Here is a 22089-nt window from a genome sequence, read left to right as displayed (position 1 = left end):
GCTATTGCTTTAGTTACTGCCAGCAGTTTAGAATCAGATCTATAGGTGGTAAAGTCCATTTTTATATGGACAGTCATTATTTGTTTGAACTTCACAACAATGGTAAATGGGAAGGAAGGCGAATAAAGTATTCATTTTACAATGACTCGAGGTCCCCCGAGCTTAGATACCTCAGCGTTACGTTGTAACCAGTAAGTACTGCACCGGGGCCAGGACCCAGGTTTACTAGTTCAATGCCTTTTATACTGTTTTACAACATGTGCTTATTTCTTTTTTAATCCGACCCAGCATTTGTGCTCAAAATATCTATAAACAGATGTTCCCACAAAAACTTTTATATAACAGTGTATCATAGTATCATGGGGTGCCTGGGTGGCGCAGTCGGTTAAGCGTCTGACTTCAGCTCAGGTCATGATCTCATGGCTCGGGGGTTCGAGCCCCATGTCTGGCTCTGTGCTGACAGCTCAGAGCCTGGAGCCTGCTTGGGATTCTGGGTCTCCCTCTCTCTCTCTTCCTCTCCCCCACTCATGTTCTGTCTCTCTCTCTCTCTCTTTCTCTCAAAAGTAGATTAAACATTTTTAAAAAATTTAAAAAGAAGTGTTCATAAGCATCATGATTCACCATAGCCAAAAGGTGGATAAATAAATTGTGATATAACCATACAATATTATTGAGCCATAAAAAGGAAGGAAGCACTGGTGCGTATGAAGACATGGAGGAACCCTGGAAACATCATGCTAAGTGAAAGCAGAAAGACACGAAAGGCTGCATGTTATATAATTCCCTTTATATGAAATTTCCAGAATAGGCAGACCCAACTGGACAAAAAGCAAGCTGGTAGCTGCCATGGCTGAGGGTAGAGAACAGCAAAAGGTAACTGCTAAAGGGCATAGGGTTTCTCTTTGGGGTGATGAAAACATTTTGGAACTAGACAGATAGACATCTATGCAACATTGTGAATACACTAAATGCCACTAAATTCTGTACTTTAAAATAGTTAAAATGGTGACTTTATGCTATATGTATCATACCATAATAAAAAAAAATGCTCTTAAAAACACATGCACACACACACACACACACACACACACACACAAACCAAAACAAAAATTGAATGACTCTTGGTTATTAAATACTTGTAGCAATGGAAATCAACAGAATGGTTCCAAACCTAATAAGAGAAGGTTTAACGTTGCAATTCTCTGTGGCATGTCTCATCAGAAACACTTGACCAGGATTTAGCACACAGGGCAACAGCTCTTGCCTGCCATTTTTCCCAGGCTAAGCGTGTTGTTGTGACCCGTGTCTGTGTGGTGATTCAGGAGATGGCCAACCAGGTGAAGATACTCCCATGAAGTAAAGCCATTTCGTTTAGAGAAAGAAGGATGCATGTACTTGTATGGGACAGTAAGGAAACAAATCAGGCCACAAGCATTATTGTTTGTGCTCAGGTTTGGGCTAAGCCCTCTGCAAAGCCACTCTGCAGACATTTTACCTTGATCGAGGCCAAATTCCTTCCATGAAAAGGGAAGCTGGCAGGCATGGTCCCCAAGAAGTGGCATGAAATCAGTGACAGTGAATGAAAGGTTGCATGGTGACATAAATACACCATAATATGCAACAACATAAATCTCAAATATCTAGAAGTATAAAACTGCCAGTGGAAATTCGAGGCAATGTTGAAGGAGAAACCCAAGTGAGTGCAAGCCAGCCCGAGAACCAAAGGGGGCGGGCATGAGGATGTGCCCTCCAGGGTCTGTGGCTACAAGTATGGGGGAGTGGGGGAACAATGGGGCCGGGAACACATGCAGTCAAAGTCTAGTGTTTTGAATATCCACAAGTTTAAGATGTGGTTTATAATTCTGTCTACCAATTTTAACATACGTTTCCTCAGTTGTATAAGCTTTGATCTTCCTTAAACATGGATTTATCCCGGGGCGCCTGGGGTGGCTCACGGTTGAGCATCTGACTTTGGCTCAGGTTATGACTTCACTGTTTGTGAGTTCGAGCCCTACGTGAGGCTCTGTGCTGACAGCTCAGAACCTGGAGCCTGCTTCGAATTCTGTGTCTGCAGCTCTCTCTGCCCCTCCCCCTCTCATGATCTGTCTCTCTGTCTCTCAAAAATAATAAATAAAAATGTTTAAAAAAGTTAAAAAGAAAACTCATGGATTTATCCCTGGGCGTATGTGTCTGGAAAGGAGGTGGTATTTTTAAGGGTGAGTGCAAAACTACTCACATAAGACTATACACTGGAAGGGCCAAGAAATCCCAGCATGTGCCTTCTTAACAACTGGCTTCTATTGAGACATTCTGCTGACCTTGACTCAACATATAATGTATTGCATAATGTAATATCTCAGATCATTATTAAACTTGGATTGGGGGTTTGGGACCAGAGTAAAGCACTAGTCAAAGCTATGAAATAATGGTCAATTTAAATGGAAACCTCATTGTCCATTATTAAATCCAAAGCCTTAAATTGATTAATTACTCTTTTTACATCTGCTACCAGCCTATGAACTCATATCTCCTTTCTCATTATGGGATTAGAAGATTGCGAGTGAAATTCGATGGAATGTGTCTGTATTCATGTGTTTGTGCAGAAGATTTACACAAAAACAACGCTAAGGCATCTTCAAGAATCTCCCAACCATCATTCTTCCAGTTCCATTTATCACTGAAAACAAGGAAATGAAACTTTATAAACTGCTGTTTATTAAATGTATATTTTTCTCAGAAACATTGTTAAATGTGGGTTCAGTCTACATATTATCCACTGATGTTTACGAATTCTTGAGTTTTTTTTATCATTTTATGAGAGCTGAGGTCTTAACATATCAATATTTGATAGTATATATTTCATGCAAATTTAATTCAACAGATTACCTTCTAAAATACGATGTTTTCTCTTTAAGTCCCTGCAGACTAAAGTTGATTTTTCTAATTTAAATGATAACTCCTTTATCTACATACTTTGAAATAAAGTATGTTTTCAATATCAAATTAAAATCCTAATATTGACTACACACCTTTAGAGAGCTGGGTTTTGGAAAAAAAAGTAATTTTTTTTTCCTTTTCAAAAAGTAATTTCTGAAAAACATAGGTGGATTTTTACCAAGAATAAGTTTCTAATGTTGAATTGATTTTATAAAATCAGCTATATGCAGTCCTAAGTGATTTTGTTAGTGACTCTCTCACTAAATGGCAGGGTCCCATCAATTTTGAGGACTGAAGTTTTAAGGGCATTAAAAGAGGGCAGAAAGGGGCGCCTGGGTGGCGCAGTCGGTTAAGCATCCGACTTCAGCCAGGTCACGATCTCGCGGTCCAGGAGTTCGGGCCCCGAGTCAGGCTCTGGGCTGATGATGGCTCAGAGCCTAGAGCCTGTTTCCGATTCTGTGTCTCCCTCTCTCTCTCTCTGCCCCTCCCCCGTTCATGCTCTGTCTCTCTCTGTCCCAAAAATAAATAAACGTTGAAAAAAAAAAAAAGAGGGCAGAAAAATCCTATTGATCCATGTTAAAGATATATTTAATTTCTTCTAGTCCTGTTGCCCATCACCTAAGATCAGTACTTAATCAAGAAGTCAGTCTTAAGAAACAATATTTTTCAAGAAACATAGCCAATTAAAGTTTCAACAACATTCAAACAATCAAAAGACAGGAGATAAATTCTTCTCTTTCTGGTTCCTAAAAGGAATAAAGGAGAATATGTAAATTAAAATAAAAGCAAAATTTAAATGATAAATTTTCATTCATTGAAACATTGATTTATACAATGGATTACATTTGATGAGTATTAGGCACACGTTGCTAAGGATACAGAGATGATCAAAGTGATTCTTTGAAGAGACAAGTATGTAAACAAAATAATGACAGTGTGGAGAATGTGACTGTTGTGGTTTAGGTTAAGAGTGTGGGCACAGATTTCTCAATGTCCTCTTCGGGCTTCTTACTCACTCTCCAAATGTCAGAGTGCCTCGGGATTTTCACCCCGCCTTGTCCCTTTTCAGACCGTGATAAAGCCCTGTGTGAGATTATTCTGTCCCCTGGTCTTAACTGTTGCCATTAAACAAGAATATCCAAATGTGTACATCAGCCCAGACTTCTCTTCTCCCAAACACCCATATCACACCTTGACTAGCCATCTCACAAGTGGGTGTCCTGGAACCGTTTCATGTTCATCATGTCGAAAACAGACTTCATCATCTTCATTTTCTCTTTTCTCTCAAATTTATGTCATCTGTGATCTCAATGATTCATTCATTCTTTATATTTACATATGAATTCTAACTTAAGTCCGGTCCAGGGTAAGATGTCAAAAATAAAAGTTTAATGAGACGGACTGCATTCACAAATGCTTTTAAATTTATTATTTACATTTGCAAGCACACAGCTAAATTACCAATCACTGTTCTTATAAGTGATTCAAATTATAGAGAGTTTTAAGCAAGCCTTACCACGCCAAAAATAGTAGCCTAGCAGGTTACTAAGCAGGCATGTTATTGAGAACTAGTTTTCTTTGGATGGTGAGGGAACAAGTCTCTAGTCAGCCACATTCAGTCTGAGACCTAGGGGATGAATAGATTTGGGTGGAGGAGAGTGAATTAAAGAACATTGTAGGAGAAGGGAGGGGCTGAAGATGTGAACAAAAGTTGTGAGAAATTTGCACTCATAAAACATTTGCAAAAATGTACCATTGTCCAATCCATTAAGACCATGCCACAGAATCAGGATATTAGAGACCACCTACTCTGACCCAAGGGCATTTGACTTGGAGAGCAACCGTGACAATGAAAATCGTATTTATAATGATGAGAGGTGAATCTGGAAACCTGGAAGGCTGTTTCTTCTTCCTCTGGTAGTTCAACAAAAGCTGATTTGCATTTCTGGGTTAACTCCATGCAAGAACAGGCTGTCTCCAGCCTTGAGAGCCATTGACGTCACTTTCCAATGAGAGCTCAGGTTCACGTTGAATGGAAAGTTCCCATTGCTTTAGTTCCATGGATAACCCAGCCAGTTCTTCAAGTCTATACATATGTGTGGGATTACATGGTCAGGTTCCCCTCCTGGACTCTCTTCCATGGTCCCCCACTACCTGCTCACTGTTAAGCATACCTCTTCCTAGCATGGTGAGGGAAGGCAGCTAAGTTCTCTATTGTCTTCTGTGCCTATACATTTTCGAGGAAACCTGAGTTTATGTATATTGTTCAAAATTTTTTTTAATGTTTATTTATTTTGGAGAAAGAGAGAGACAGAGCATGAGCAGGGGAGGCACAGAGAGGGAGACAGAATCTGAAGCAGCCTCCAGGCTCTGAGTGTTAAAGCCCCAGGTGGGGATCCAGCTCATGACTGGTGAGATCATGACCGGAGCTGAAGTCAGATGCTCAACCCACTGAGCCACCCAGGCGCCCCTGATTTTACATATATTCTGAGTGGCTTTAATGATGCATGCCTGTGACCTCTTTAACACAAAATGATAGTAACCTCTGTTACTATCTGTTAATTTTGGAAAATTTTTAGCCATTATTCTTAAGTTTTTATGTTTGGCTGTCATTTACTCTTTTCTCTCTTTTCTGTGTTGTTATTAACTGGCTGTTGACAGTGATACTTTTGTCTTCCCTATATTTTACATCTTCTCACATTTTTTCCAACTTTTTATTCTGTCCTAATATCTTTGCTGATTGAGCACTTACTAACGGCCTAAAATTATTTCTCTCTCATAAAAATTTGTACTGTATTTAGTTTGTTTGATTTGCTATGTACCAATAATAATTGCAATAAAAATTGAGAATAGCATTTTAATACCCATTGCCTTGTAAGCATGAGAAAAATTTCAAAGACTGTAATAAGTCTTATGTGTAATTTTGTCTCCAGGTACTATAAGAACATTAATGTAAGACTTTCTCTCTTTTTTTTTAATATGAAATTTATTGTCAAGTTGGTTTCCATACAACACCTAGGGCTCATCCCAACAGGTGCCCTCCTCAATGCCAATCACCCACTTTCCTCTCCCCCCACCAATCAACCCTCGGTTTGTTCTCAGTTTTTAAGAGTCTCTTATGGTTTGGCTCCCTCACTCTCTAACTTTTTTTTTTTTTCCTTCCCCTCACACCCGGTCTTCTGTTAAGTTTCTCAGGATCCAACTTTCAAAAACAAAAATATATTTCATGAAAATCAAATTTAAGAAAACAAATAAAAATATGGACTAAGGGGAAGAAGAAATGTTGCAAAATTGACTTTTGAAGAGTATATTTTAAGAAAATATGCAAGACATCAAAGTGCTATAGTATTTAGATAACACATGATATATTTTAAAAAGAGGTGAAACAGTTTTAGTTTTTGTATTTATGTTGTATTTTTTTTTTTTTTTTAGAGGGAGAGAGAGTGGGAGGAGGGTGAGGAGCAAGGGGATAGAGAGAGAGTCTTAAGCAGCTCTACGCTCTATGCAGAGCCCCACGCAGGGCTCGATCCCATGACCCTGAGATTATGACCTGAGGCAAAATCAAGAGACAGAAACTCAACCAACTGAGTCACTCAGGCCCCCCGAAACAGTTTTATTTTTAAAAGAGAATATTTACATATGCTTGGACTTACATCTTTTGTTACTATTTAAATGTATGATGATAAATTATTGATTTCAATTTAATGTGAAGTACAAAATTGCACATATAATTTTGCAAAAAAATTTAAGGGATTGCAGCAAGCAGAAAATCAATATTATAGTTGCAAAAAGAAAAACATTTGAGGATTAGAAAGGAAGAAATACAAAAGTTATTTTTCATGGATGCCATGACTGTATAAAAAGAAATAAAATTGGATGGATTATGATACTTAATAAGCAATTTTAACAAATTTGTGGCGTTCAAGCTCAACATATAAAAAATATAACTTAGTTGTATACCCTGCAACAAATAGGAAATAAAATTTAAAATGATACCATTTACTATAGCATCACGAGCTCAAATACTAGGAATAATCTAACAAAAGATTTACAAGATGTCTAAACGTAAAAGTATAAAATAATGTTGACAGAATTTTTAAAAGTCTTTTTTTTCTAAAAGTCCTAAATTAATGGAAGGCTATATCATGTTAGTGTTGGGATACTCAGTATTGTAAATATGTCATTTAAAAAAATTATTTATTTAGAGAGAGAAAGAGAGATAGATGGGCAGAGGGAGAGAGAAAGAAATTCTTTTTTTTTTTTTTTCCAACGTTTATTTATTTTTGGGACAGAGAGAGACAGAGCATGAACGGGGGAGGGGCAGAGAGAGAGGGAGACACAGAATCGGAAACAGGCTCTCGGCTCTGAGCCATCAGCCCAGAGCCCCACGTGGGGCTCGAACTCCCGGACCGCGAGATCGTGACCTGGCTGCAGTCGGACACTTAACCGACTGCGCCACCCAGGCGCCCCAGAGAGAAAGAAATTCTTAAGCAGGCTCTATGCACAGCGTGGAGCCCAACTCAGGGCTGGATCTCATGACTGTGAGATCATGACCTGAGCCCAAATCAAGTATTAGACGTATAACTGATGGAACCACCCAGGTGCCCCAGAAATATGTCATTTTCCCCCACAAGTTAGTATATTGATGCAATGTAATCTCAAGTAAATTTAAGAACATTTTCTTTTGTTTGTTTTATTTTGTTTTATGGAACTTGTTGAGCTAATTCTAAAATCAGGGCTAGGAATAACCAAGACAATTTAGAAAAAGAAAAATATAAGAGATCTTGGCTTATTGGATCTTATAATTTATTAATCTCAGTAATTAACACAGGACACAACAATAGAAAATAGACAATAGTAACAAAATAGCAAGTCCAGACACAGTGTCCCATATATATGAAGATTTAATTTCTGTTACAAATGTCAGTTCAGATGAGGGGGGAATAGGCAATTTATCAGTAAATAGTGCTGGGTCAACAGGATATCCATAATGAAGAAAATGACTCGCAATACACAAAAATCAATCTAAATGTTGGCAGTGTTAGGGCTCGGTTCTGGGTCCTTTTCTCCTGATGCCTACGCACTCTCTCCCCACCTGATTTCTTCCAGCCCATGACTTTGAATACCATCTAAATGCCAGCTATAAGATGTAGACATCTCTCTAGTTGCCAACTTCTCTCCTGATGTTCAAAGTCAAATATCCAACTGCATCTGATAGCTTTACTTCAAAGTCTAGTATGTGTTTCAAACCTACTATGTCCAAAACAAGCCCCTTGTTTTCCCTCAAGGGATGCAACTTTTCTCCAACACCCACCAGACCTCTTTCTCTTCCCTTTTCCCACATTTTAATAAACAGCATCCCCCTCCATGAATTTCCCAGCACTCAGCCTTCCTTTTGCTCTCACTTCTGAGGTCAAATTCATGTGCATTTCCCAGACGCATGATGCACAAAATTTATCTCACATTTACTTCAATTCATGTTAACTGCTGCCATGCTGGTCTAAGTTCTCCTCTTTTATCTTGTAGCTGGTCTCACCGTTTCCACGTTTGTCCTCTCTAATCCATACTACGTAGAATGTAGAGTGTTCTTTTAAAATCAGACAATATTTTCTCCTCCTTTAAAATCCTCAACAGCAGAGATCACAGTAAAACATAATTCAAATGAGCTCTCATGGCTCACAGACCTCTACATTACCTCATACATGCCTACCTCTCCAGGTTTACCAGTGTCCTATTCTCTTACTAAGTTCCAGTCACATTGACTTCTTTCTTTACTTGGAACTAGTAATATAATTGCAACTTCAGGCTTATGTCCTCAGCACCACTCTGACAGATTTTGTATTGTTGGGTTATATCTCAAACATCACCTTTAGAGACAGGTAAAATGTACCGTATGAAGCTAATACAGACCAGTAATCAATCATCCGAATCATATATTTTATTCTCATTATTGTCCTTACCAGAATCTGTAATTATCTTGATAATTTATTAGTTTACTCCACTTGTTCCCAAAAGGTAGTCCGTAGGCTTACCATGACCTTATAATTGGGTTTATGAGATGTCAAAAAAGTTTCTAATAATAGTAAGATGTTATTTGCAATTGGAAATGTGTTGTATTTGCACTGCTGGTGCAAAAGCAAATGTAGGTAAAACTGTTGATGTCTCAGCATAAATTAGGGCAGTGGAAACAGACCATAACATTGAGTTTTTCATTGTCACAAACTTGTAGTAAAAAAAAAAATAAATAAAGCCAATTTCACATGTGAATGTTGATAAAACAGGAAAAAAAATAATTTTACTGTACTTTGAGCCTTTAAAAGGACATGATTTTTAAAAGTATTGTATTATAAAATGGGAAATCTACATTAAGCAGGTCTGGGGCTACCATGGTCTAAATGTTTCTGTGTTACCCCAACCCCAAATTCATATGTTGAAATCCTAACTCCCAAGGTGATGACGTTGGTAGGCGGGGCCTTGGGAGGTTCTTAAGTCATGAGGGTGGAGCCCTCATGATTGGATTACTGCCTTTATGAAAGAGTCCTCAGAGGCCTAGCTCATCCTTTCCACCATGTGAGGGCACAGCATTTATGAATAAGACAGTGGGCACTCAGCCATGAATGTACTGGTGCTTGGATTTTGCCTAGTGTTTATAAGGCACCCAATTTATAGTATTGTCATAGTTGTTTGAATGGAATAAGACAATGGCATACCAGATTATGATGGAGTTCTTGAGGAAAAGTACTTACAAACTTGATTGGGTTTTGACTGGACTAGACATTCTTTCATTCAGAGCCATCTTTAGTTGAGAAACATGACCGAGGCCATAGTGCTTTCCTGAAAATGAATGAAGTCAGCCTGCCACACAACTCACAGTGGCCAATAATAAAATTGAAACTGTGAAGCAAAAATTATAATTTTGGAGAATTGTATTTGTTGCCATTGGCAGCTTTCCAACACTTAAAGTCATTTCGGTGGTATTGAGGGTGATATTAACAAATGTGATTTTCAAATATATAGATATCGTGTAATGAATGTGTCAACATTTGGAAGATCTGAGTAAATCCACGAATAACTTTCTGAATGAGCAATCTATGACTTTACAGAATCATGAATAGGTAAAAACTCTATTCGAACAGCAAGACAGATAAATAATTTTAATATGTGGAAAGTTTATTGACATGAGTTTGGATTACACATTCTGTCTTTTCCAAGGTAGATTTCCTTTCTTTGTGTGCTTCATTCAGAACAATATATCTCAACATTTAATACAGACACAGACATGAAAACCCAGCCATGTTCTATCAAAGCGGATATCACAGACATTTATAAAAACGTAAAACAGTGCCATTCTTCTCATTGTCTTTGTTTTGAAAAAGAGTTATTTTACCCTAAAATATATATGTTCTAAGCTAACACATAATGCTTTTTCTGTTGTTACTTATAAATATATATTAAAAAAATTCTCATTGTTAACTTTGAATGCAGTAAACATCAGTGGATATAGCTCACATAAATAAAAGTTTTGCTAGTTCTCAACTTTTAAGAGTATAAAAGGGTCCTCAGACCAAATGTCTGGGCACTCCTCACATACCCCTTTGTTTTTGTCTATTCCTGCTAGCATGTGAGATTCATGAGAACATAAACTTTTTCTGACTTCACCATCTCTTGTAACCCATTGCCTGAACCAGGGCTTGGCAAATAGAACTGCCAATTATTTTCTCGGCACACCATGCTTGCCAATCAAGTTTTAATTCTCCACATCCTGTTAAATACTGGCCCACAGGACCAATGGCTTCTGTTCACTTGTTAGCTTTGTCATTTTCCTGTGCCAAGTCTGAGCCTCCCAGAAATTAGCTCTATTTTTTTCTGTGATGGGGGGGGGGGGGTTCTACCATTCCTCACCAGAGCCACGGAGACGAGGAGCTTATACCTTCATGATCAACAAATACCGTCCCTTAACTTCTGTAGAAAAAAATGTGTTTGCTCATGACAGGTCAGAAAAATAGAATCCAAAGTATCTTTGAATAGTTTAAATTACTCTTCAGTTATTAAACTTTGTGTCTTGCCAGAATTCTTAGGTTAAATACATCTGCCACTTTTTTTTGTTCGATAATATTGAAACTTTATATTTCCTACCATTGTATCTTATGGATTTGTAAGGATTCCCATGGTAAGGACTGACCCTTTTCCTCAGCCAAAGTAAACTATCTTCATATATTACTTTTCAAAAGTACCTTGTAGAAGTGTTATAAGCACAATTAATTGTTTACAATTTGATTTGAGATCTGCAGGCGGAAAAGGTGAAATGTAATTTTGAAGTAGTTATGTTTACCATTACGGTTTAATGATGTATATTAGCCATACAAACCCAAAGGGGACACAGCCTAGGGACAGGATTCTAGTACTTTACTTACAGAGGCAGCCGAGCGGTTCTCATTAATGTTAATAGGAGTCAAACGCTGTAAACCTTAAGGCGGTGATCAGAACACATTGCCTAATGCTGTTACACATAAACACCGTCTTCTGAGAGAGTAGCTTCTGTATATGCATCTCAAAAACTACTGCACTATATTATTCACATGAGTATAAACTGGTAATGAAAGTGTATCTAGGCACAAATGAAACTTACTTGGTTTGGTTAGTACTATTTGAAAAGCTGCTGCTCAGTAGAGAAATTTCAAGCAGAAATAATGACCAGAAAAGTAGTAGCACATTATGTGCTATAGCGAGTAACGAGATCTAAGATCCAATTTCTTTCTCATTACATCTGAAATATTGAGATTTTTCTTTGTACTAGGAACTGAGATTGATACTAGGGATAAGTTACTCAGGATAAGAATCGCGGTTTCTGTCTGCTGGAGTTTCATAGGAGACACATAAAAAATAAGGTCACAGGAAGTATTTATAAGCTGTGCACTTCAAAGGAAATGTGCCTCTGGGTTTTGGTCTAGCATGTAACGAGCTTAGAAGTTTTCACCCCATCCTAACAACAAGTAAAAAGCTAATTGAGCTAAAAATAAACAACTCTTTTTAGATACGCCAGAGACATGAGGTCACAGGGTAAAAGACAGCCACCCAAATTACAAACTACAGAAAATCACAACTTACAGGAGCAGAAACTCATGACAACAAACTTCCTCCTGAAAGAGTACCGGGTATATCATATCTGTCTTTCACTGAAAAAAAAAAAAAAACCACAAGACACACGAAAAGGCCAAAAAGACAGTTTGGAGAGCCAGAGGAAGCATCAGAAGAATCAGACTCAGATGTGGCAGGAATGTTTGAAATATAAGACTGATAATATAAGACAACTGTGATTAATATAAGGGCTCATATGGGTAAGGTGCAGTGTGCAAGAACAGGTCAGCAGTGTAAGCAGAGATGAAAATGCTAAGAAAGAACGGAAGGAAATGTTACGAGTAAAAATACTGTAATGGAAATGAAGAATGCCTTTAATGGATTCATTACTAGGTTGGACATATCTGAGGAAAGAATCTTCGGTCTAGAGGATAGACCAATGGAAACTTCCAAACTAGAATATCCAAGAACTGAGAGACAACAACAAGAGGTAAAATACAGCACAATGGGAATACCAGCTGGAGAAAACAGTGAGAGAGGAAAACAGAAGAAATGTTTGAAACAACAGTGACTGACTCCCCCAAAGTAATGTGAGACACCAAACCAGAGATCCACAAAGCTCAGAGAACACCAAACACAGTAATGCAAAAAAAGAAAAGAAAAAGAAAAACCACACCTATGCAAATCATATTCAAATGGCAGAAAATCCAAGGTAAAGAAAAAATCTTGAAGGAAGCCAGAGGGTAAAAACATCTTCCCAAGAGAGGAGCACAGACAAGAACTACATCTGACTTCTCCTCATAAATTATGGAAGCAAGAAAGGAGTAGAGTGGAACATTGAAAGAAAAAACACACCAGGCTAGAATTCTGTACACTGAAGAATTATCCTTTGAAAGTGAAGAAGAAATGACTTCTCTCTGAAAAACAAAAGTTAAGGGAATCTGTTACCCGTAGACTTGACTTACAAGAAAGTGTTTACAACAAGTCTTTCAAAGAGAATGAAAATGACATAGTTTAAAAACTTGATATACATGAAGGAAGAACATCAGAGAAGAGATGGTGAAATTATAAGCTTTTACGGAGCAAAGGAAACCTATAACGAAACTGAAGGCAACATAGTGAATGGAAGAAGATATTTGCAAATGACATATCTGACAAGGGGGTTATATCCAAAATATGTAAAGAACTTATACAACTCAATACCAAAACAAAAACAAAAACAAAACAAAAACCACTGATGTTTAAAATGGGCAGAGGACTGGAAGACATTTTTCCAAAAAAGTTGTACAGATGGACAACATCACAAATCAAAACCACAATGAGATGCCACCATACAGCCCTCAGAATGGCTAAAATAAAAAAGATAAGAAATAACAGGTGTTGGCGAGGATGTGGAGATAAAGGAAACTTTGTGCACTGTTAGTGGGAAACTTTCTTATTCTTTTTTTTTTTTAATTTTTTTTAGTGTTTATTTATTTTTGACAGAGAGAGAGAGAGAGAGAGAGAGCATGAGCAGGGGAGGGGCAGAGAGAGAGGGAGACACAGAATCCGAAGCAGCCTCCAGGCTCTGTCTGAGCTGTCAGCACAGAGCCCGACACGGGGCTCGAACCCAAGACCTTGAGATCATGACCTGAGCCGAAGTCAGACGCTCAAAGACCGCGTCACCCAGGTGCCCCAAAACTTTTCTTATTCTTAATTCATCTAAGAGATAATGATTTATTTAAAATAATAGCCGCATCAGTGTTTTTGATGATTACGGTTTATATGTAAGTGAAATAAATAACAGTAATGATACATGGGACAGGAGGAAAGAATCAGGAATATTTTGTTATAAGGAAGTGTGGAGGGTGTTATAAAGGAGTGAAACAGAATGAGGTAATTTAAATTGTGTTGTCAGGGAAGGCCTCATATTTGGATTGATCACTTGTCACAAAGCAGAATTTGAAACACAAAGAAAAAATTATGAAGTTAAAAGTGATGTGGTAAGTATGAATAAATATTATACACATATATACTTGACATAAAATCAACAGAATTTCTACTTATGGAATTTTACCTTTCCAGCTATATAAATCTGACTGTTAAATGAACATAAAAGAATCATTAACAAAGACCAGAATTGAGGATACCAAAGCATGCCCAAGTCTTATCACACAGTAAAGATAAAAAAAATGCTTCTTTCTGTAGCAGAATGACTAAAACTTTGGTTGGCAGTAATTTCAGTAGTAAATATTCTAGTTTAAGTATTTCTTTCTGGAGTATCTTCTGGAACCATCTCTGCTCTTATCAAAGATTTTTTAAAGTGTATTTTATGTATTTTGAGGGAGAAAGAGAGAAAGCAAGCAGGGGAGGGGCAGAGAGAGAGGGGGAGAGAGAATCCTAAGCAGGCTCTGTGCGGTCAGCATGGAGCCTGATGCGGGGCTCAATCTCACGAACCATGAGATCGTGACCTGGAGACCCGAACACTTAACTGAGTGAGCCAGGCAGGCTCCCTAAGAATTTGTCTGTTAGTGTCTGTTAGAATTTCTCCAATAGTGACATACCCTTATTCTCTGCCAAGGATCTAACCATTCTACAAGTCTTAAATTCCTGGGATTATTTTTGAATCACCTTTATTATCTTCCAAATTTAATTATCTTTATCTTCACATTTAGATATTCTTACATTTCTCCAGTATATTTGGAATGAAATAGTGTCATGCTATTATCCACACTGGAATAAACACCCTAGTACATGTTTCTTGATGCATTTGTGCAAAAAATCTCTAGGATATCTTACCGAACAACTACCAGTTGGCAGCTGTGTGCTTCCAGAATTTGAAAAATATCACTGCCTTGCTTTGGCTTCCATTGATTTGTTGGTAAGCCGGTGATTGGTCTAATTGCCATTCTCTTGTCAAAAATTTCTCTGTTCTCTTGGCTGTTTTACATATTTTCTTTGTCCTTCATGGTCTATGATTTACTCTGTTCTTTCTTTGTATCCAGCTTAAAGCTCACCAGTCTCCTTGAATTTAAGAATTGGTGTTTAGTTCATTAATTCTAGAAAACTGTCATCCATTATCTTGTAGAATATTACCCCAGCCCTGCCTCTGTCTCTATTCCTTTCAAATCTGACCAGTAGTATGTTTGACCTCTTCATTTTCTCCCCCATATATTTTACCTCCACTTTATATTTCTAGGTCTTTGTCTTCGGGCTGTCTTCTGAGTTCTTTCCTCAAATCCACCTTCCAATTCAGTAGCACTCTCCAATTTTGGCCCATGTGCTGTTTAACCACTTATTATATTTCTAGACAGGCTTCCATCCCAATCTGCCTTTTCATTTTAGGTCAATATTTCTCTTATTTTCAAAACTGTATTAAGGCATATCTTATTGCATGGTTTCTAATTGATCAAAGACCTTTGCAAATTCAGTTCTGAAGTGTATTGATTCTTTTGTCTCCCCTCATGCTGGCTTATTTTCTTCTGTGTTCTTTGATTTCTAATTCTGCAATCATACTGCTCTAATTTTTCGTGTACACGTTTTGTTTTAAGGCAGAGGTTTAAAATGTTTTCTTGAAAATAAGATTGTGTTCATCACCAACTTAGGGTCATTTTAAATTAAATTTTAGATTTGATATTTTTAGGTCCACACAGTGCTCATTCCATTTCCAAAAAAAAAAAAAAAAAAAAAAAGGCAGTTTACAGTTTGGAATTCCTATGAATGGTTGATTTTTGCTTTGCTTTATTTGTTTTCTTGCGTAGTCTACTCAGGGAGGCTTCAGAAACTTATTTACCTGCAGATGTCCTATGCTTCTCTTCCTCAGCATGCATTTGCTTCAATGTTTTCAATTTTTTAAATTTTGAGGTTGTGTCAATTATGGCTTCAGCAGATTTTCCTTAATTCACAAGTACTTAAATTAATGTTTTACAAAATATTTTATCTGGGACTTTTAAGGATTCCTAATTGAAAGTGTTTGCTCTTATATATTGTCTATTACATTTCTGGTGTTTGTATTATAAACTCTATTCATGTCTAAGGACTAAGAGTTTGATTCACTGCCAAATTTATTAACCCTTCTTATTCTCTGAAAAATGCACTAACCTTTTAAAAAAGAGTTTTAGAGTTAATTGTAGTGCTAATGTAGGATGGTGTTAATAAAGGAAACCAAGGAGGAGGAAAATAGCACATGAGGTCATGATATCTATGTCCAAAGCAGCTACATAAAATAATAGGAGATGGTTAATTAATTTTATTTGAAAGGCTTAATTTTTATTTGAAAGGAATCAATTTGTGGTGAGATATGGCTATTACTCAGCCATCAGAAGGAATGAAATCTTGCCATTTGCAAAGATATGGATGGAGCTAGAGTGTATTATGCTAAGCAAAATGAGTCAATCAGAGAAAGACAAATGATTTCATTTGATTTCACTCATAGGTTGAACTTAAGAAACAAAACAGGGGAACACATGGGAAGGGAAAGAAGAGAAGACAGGGAAACTAACCACATTTGCTCTCTATTGATAGAGAACACACTGTGGGTTGACAGAGGGAGGCGGGTGGGGAATGGGCTAGATGGGTGTTGGATATTAAGGAGGATACTTTTGTTGTGATGACCACTGGGTGTTAAGTGTAAATAATGAACACTGAATTCTACTCCTGAAACCAAGATTGCACTGTATGTGAACTAAATAAAATTTAAATTAAAAAAAAGAAAGGAATCAATTTCTAGCTGTAGATTTTCAGTGGACTTTCGGTGATAACAACTATGGAGAAACACGGTTCAAATGCCGATTCTGACCGAAGAAATCATATACAGACATTTCCAGAGTTGTAACAGGTGGTCCCAAGATGCAAAAATAAAGAATACTGGGAGAATAAACATACACAAGACAGAAGAAAAACACACACCACAGATAGAATTTCACATTTTGTCCTTTGTATTTCATACATCATGCTTAGTTTATGTTTACTCAGATACAATCTGAGAATGAAAAACTGTTGTTAAAACTCAGCATAGGTGGTTCCAGTACAAGACGGTGAGGCAGGAAGCCTCTGAACTCATGTCCTCCACAAAACATACAAAAATACACCTATTTATGGAGCAATTCCTCCTGAAGAAGAAGAGCTGAGCAGTGACTAAATAGCTTCTGCACAGCAAAAGATCTCTAGCCTCTGCCCAACAAAAGATATCTAAGAATAGCAAGATAGACAGAGATGTAGTAATGAAGGGAATACCCACCTCCGTGCTGTGAACTGCAGTGGGGAAGGATAGTACAAGGGACTGGGAATAGATTCCTCTGTCCTTGGACAGAAAAAAAAAAATGGTTTAAAGAGCAACTACATTATAAAAGAACCAGTCTTAGAACTCTGCCAAAAGGCAGAGGAGGTGCTGGAACTCTCTCTGGATCAGAGGGACTGGAGAGTGACGGGACTTACACTCCCCTTCCACCTTAACAGTGTGAATGGGAGCAGAGCCCAGGCGCCCTAGCTGGGCCACCACTTACATTGAGCACTGGATACCCTAGCCTATACCAGCTCTGGGTGCCCTGGGACACACACACAAAGCTGAGGTTTATAAGAACAGCTAGCATAGACAACAACCAGACCTAGAACTCTGCCTTGTGGCAAGAGAGCTGCTGGAACTCTCTGTGGGCGGGAGGGGTTGATGGATATGGTCTTTGTTTCCTCTCTACTCTGAAAGCACAGACCAGTGTATAGTCTGGGTGCCCTAACTGGTTTGCTGCCTCAGTGAACCCTGGGGCCCTAGCCCCCACCAGCCCCCACCATCCCACCAAGGTGGCCACAAGGCAATGCACACCAGGACACCTCTGGTTAGTGCTCCCCACAGCTCTCGCTTTCACATCAAGGTGATGCAGGTACAAAGTACCCTGCATACTCCAGGGTCACACTTCTTTTGCTTCCTATAGCTTGCTAGGACACCCCTGATGGAGAGTGGTCTAAAACTTCCCGTCTGAATGTTTCAGATCCCTGTCAGAGTTCCTCCTGTGTGGAGTGCCCCAGGAACACCTTGGAGGGTGCCTGTATCAGTTGCAGTTACCCCCCAAGGGCACTTCCTGCACCGAGTACCTTGGGACAACATGGCTTGTTTCTGTTGCATAGAATCCCCCAGCTTGCACCTACTTTCTCTTCAACTATTCTGCCATGGCGCCCTCAGTGTTAGAACCCTGGGAACCCCTGGTCTGCACCCACTTCAGCTTTAGCTGTCCTGTCAGTGTGTCCCCTGCACTGAAGGCCTTGGGATCTGCTGGCCCTCATGCTTCCTCAATCTCAGCCCCCCAGACAGGGCACTCTCTGCATGGAAGGCCCCAAGAGATCCTGGATAACACCTACTTTTACCATCAACTATTCTGCCAAAGTGCCTTTTGTGTGTAGAGCTTGGAAACGCTCTGGCTTGCACCCACTTGAGCTTTAGCTGTCTTGCCAAGGTATCACTCCATGGAGAGTCCAGGACTCCCAGCCCATACCAGCCACAGCTGCAGCCAGCTAGCAAAAGTCATCAAGCACCCAAAGTCTTTACAGGGGCAATCATACACAAGTCCATTTCTTCATGTTTAGGAGAAGTACCTGTTCTGTCTGATCCCTAAAAACAAACACAGGAAGTCAAGCAAAATGGGAAGACAGGGGAATGTATTCCAGAAGAAAGAGCAAGACAGAACCTCAAAAATAAAACTGTATGAAATGGAGATATGCAATATGCCTGATAAAGAGTTTAAAGTAATGAACCCAGCAGAGTTGGTGAATACAATAACTGAAACAAAAAAGGACACTAGAGGGAATCAACTGTAAATTAAAGGATGCAGAAGAACTTATCAATAATCTACAAGAAATGGTAGTGGAAAACATCCAAACTGAACAGCAAAAGGAGAAAAGAATAAACTAAAAATGAGGGTAGGTTAAGGGAATCTTTTGGAAAACTCAAGTGAACAAACATTTGCATTATAGGGGTCCCAAAAGAAAGAGAGAAAGGAGTAGAAAACTTATATGATTACATAACAGCTGAAAACTTCCCTAACTTGGGAAAGAAAGTAGATATTCAGGTGCAAGAAGCATAGAGAGTTCCAAACAAGATGAACGCAAAGAAGTCCACACCATTGCACATGATCACTAAAATGTCAAAGTCAAACATAAAGGCAGAATTAAAGCTGCAAGAGAGAGGCAAAAAGTTAACTACATGGGAAACTTTATAAGGCTATCAGCTGGTTTTTCAGCAGAAACTCTGTAGGTCAGAAGGGAATGACATGATATTCAACGTGCTAAAGGAAAAAAAAAAACTAGGACTTAGAATACTTAACCTAAAAAGGTTATAGTTCAGATTAGAAGGAGAGATAAAGAATTTCCTAGACAAACAAAAGCCAAAAGAGTTTGTCATTTGCAAAGATGGAGCTAGTGAGTATTATGCTAACCAAAATAAGTCAGTCAGGAAAAGACAAATACTGTATGATTTCACTCATATGTGGAATTTAAGAAACAAAACAAATGAGCCAAGGTGCGGCGGGGGGGAGAGAAAGAGGAAAACCAAGAAACTGACTCTTAACTATAGAAAACAAACTGTTACCAGAGTTGGGGGATAGATTGAATAAGTGATGGGGATTAAGAAGTACACTTGCTGTCTCTCAACAATAAATAAACATTAAAAAAAAATTTACAAAAGGGGCACCTGGGTGGCTCAGTCGGTTGAGTGTCCGACTTTGGCTCAGGTCATGATCTCGTAGCTCGTGGGTTTGAGCTCCGCGTCGGGCTCTGTGCTCACAGCTTGGAGCCTGGAGCCTGTTTCGGATTCTGTGTATCCCTCTCTCTCTGTCCCTAACCCACTCGCATTCTGTTTCTGTCTCTCTCAAAAATAAATAAACATTAAAAAAAAAATTTTTAAAAGTGCACTTGCTGTGGTAAGCACCGGCTGTTGAATGGAAGTCTTGAAACCAGTATATTATACACCCTAAACTAATATTACACTGTATGTTAACTAAATGGAATTTAAACAAAAACTTGAAAGAGTTTATCACCACTAAACCAGGCTTAAAAGAAATGTTAAAGGGAAATTTGTAAGTGGAAAAGAAATAGTTATAATCAGATGTAAGGAAATCAAAAGTATGACACCATATATGTAAAACATGGAAGAGGGAGTAAAAAAATAATTTTTTGTTTGCTTTGTTTTGTCTTATAATGTGTTTGGAAATAAATGACCATCAACTTAATACGAAACTGCTACATACTCAGGATGTCATATATAATAAACCTCATTGTAACCACAAACCCAAAACCTATAATAGATGCACAGACACAAACACACACACAAATAAATAAAGAGAAATAAAGCCAGGGGCGCCTGGGTGGCGCAGTAGGTTAAGCGTCCGACTTCAGCCAGGTCACGATCTCGCGGTCTGGGAGTTCGAGCCCCGCGTCAGGCTCTGGGCTGATGGCTCAGAGCCTGGAGCCTGTTTCGATTCTGTGTGTCCCTCTCTCTCTGCCCCTCCCCCGTTCATGCTCTGTCTCTCTCTGTCCCAAAAATAAATAAACATTGAAAAAAAAATTAAAAAAAAAAAGAGAAATAAAGCCAAACATAACACTACAGAAACTAATTAATCACAAACAAAGAGAGCAAAAGAAGAAGAAAGGAACAGAGAAGAATACAAAACAACCAGAAACAATCAGCAAAATGCTAACAAGTACATATCTATCAATAATTACTGTAAATTTCAATGACCTAAGTGCTCCACTTAAAAGACATAGAGTAGTGAAATGGATGAAAACAAACAAACAAACAAACAAACACAAACAACTCATCTATATGCCATCTACCAGACTCACCTCCGTCACATACAGACTGAAAGTGAAGTGATAGGAAAACATTTACCATGCAAATGGAAGCAAAAGAAGAAAGAAGAAAGAAAGAAAGAAAGAAGCAAAGAAAGAAAGAAAGAGAAATAAAGAAAGAAAGAAAGAAAGAAAGAAAGAAAGAAAAGAGCCCAAGTAGCAATACTTATATCAGACAAAATAGGGTTTAAAACAAACACTTTAACAAGAGACAACAAAAAGGACATTACATAACGATAAAGGAATTAATTCAACAAGAAGATATAATAATTATAAGTATATATGTACCCAACATTAGGACAATTCACTTACATCAATGAATAGGTCACACAGGCAGAAAATCAGTCAGTGAATAGCGTTTTTAAAGATACATTAGACCGGGCGCCTGGGTGGTGCAGTCGGTTGAGCATCCGACTTCAGCCAGGTCACGATCTCGCCTTCCGTGATTTCGAGCCCCGCGTCAGGCTCTGGGCTGATGGCTCAGATCCTGAAGCCTGTTTCCAATTCTGTGTCTCCCTCTCTCTCCGCCCCTCCCCCGTTCATGCTCTGTCTCTCTCTGTCCCAAAAATAAATAAACGTTGAAAAAAAATTTTTTAAAAAACAAAAATACATTAGACCAATGTACATAACAGATACATACAGAACATTCTACCCAAAAGCAACAGAATACACATCCTTTTCAAGTGCACGTGGATTATTCTCCAAAATATATCACATGTTAGGCTATAAAACAAGCTTAAAACCTAAAACAAATTAAATTTAAGAAAACTGACCTCACAGCATACATTTTTTTCTGACCACAACAGTATGAAACTATAAATCAATCACAAGAAAGAAACTGAAAAATACACAAACAAATGGATGATAAACAACAAAATAAACAACCAGTGGGTCAATGAAGCAATGAAAGTCAAAATAAAATTAAAAAAAAATACTTGGAGAGAAATGAAAATGAAAATACAATGGCCCCAAATTTGGGAGTGGCAGATTTTGCAGACCTGTATTCCGAAAACCGTAAAACATTGGTGAAGAAATTGAAAATGACACAGATAAATTGAAAGATATTCCATGCTCAAGGATTGGAAGAATTAATGTTGTTAAAATGTTCATATTACTCAAAGCCATCTATAGATTCAATGCAATTCTTATATAAATACCAATAACATTTTTCTCAGAACTAGAATAAATAATACTAAAATTTGTATGAAATTTTAGAAACCCTGAATAACCAAAGCAATCTTGGGAAAGAAAAACAAAATT

Source organism: Prionailurus viverrinus, chromosome A2 (assembly GCF_022837055.1).
Source record: "Prionailurus viverrinus isolate Anna chromosome A2, UM_Priviv_1.0, whole genome shotgun sequence".
In the NCBI taxonomy this organism is placed as follows: Eukaryota; Metazoa; Chordata; class Mammalia; order Carnivora; family Felidae; genus Prionailurus; species Prionailurus viverrinus.
This window is presented reverse-complemented; position numbering follows the sequence as displayed.